A 711-nucleotide genomic window follows, 5' to 3' on the forward strand; every position below is an offset into this window, starting at 1 on the left:
ATTTTTGTTGGTAAAGCCTTAAGGTTTATACCAAAATCATAATCATAGAGCAGATGGCTGGGATAATACAAGATAAAGTTCACTCAACTTTAACAGTGCCTTCCCAATATGGAAGGGAATACAGAAGCTTCTTTCTCTTGGGGAAGGTGATTGTGTTGAGGTGACAAGGGCACTAAACTTATGATCAGAAGAACTAGGACTGAGTTTTGTTGTTGTTGTTGTTGTTCAGGTTAGATGGCTAATGTGCCAATGCTGTAACAAGGTTCAGAGGGAGGCACATATCACACTTAGGCATAAACACCAAATCATCATGCTCCTGAACTACAAAAGGACTGAGTTTTACTTGGCCAATTACCATTTCTGAGCTTTGGGTAGATCATTCACTCTCTGAGTTTCATCTGTTAAAATGGACATGCCAATATCTGTCACATAGAATTGTGTAGGGGAGTAGAGTGCTACTCTTTCTGATTCTTAGCACAAAAGATAGATTAACAAACTTATTTAAATTTTACATGACATGGGAAGCTTCATAAGGAAATGAAGACCCAAAGAAGCAGTTAAATGTGAGCATTGTTTATAGTAGGTTTACTGAAGAGTGGACCACTGTGGAGAAATGTGATAGGGCAAAAACGGTGTGATCTAATGGTAAGGAACGGGGAAACACAGCAAGGCCCGTTTCTTCCCTTCAAAAAAATGTTTTGTAAATAGAGG

At 38.7% G+C, this 711-nt stretch overlaps 1 non-coding gene across 1 annotated transcript; it reads right to left on the reverse strand.

Annotated features, from left to right (window-relative positions):
- Window positions 1-228: 228 nt before the first annotated feature.
- On the reverse strand, window positions 229-333 carry LOC112636838. The gene has a single exon (XR_003122309.1). It is a non-coding gene; the product is annotated as a small nucleolar RNA U13 (small nucleolar RNA).
- Between the last annotated feature and the right edge of the window lie 378 nt (window positions 334-711).

This window comes from Theropithecus gelada, chromosome 12 (genome assembly GCF_003255815.1).
Source record: "Theropithecus gelada isolate Dixy chromosome 12, Tgel_1.0, whole genome shotgun sequence".
Taxonomy (NCBI): domain Eukaryota; kingdom Metazoa; phylum Chordata; class Mammalia; order Primates; family Cercopithecidae; genus Theropithecus; species Theropithecus gelada.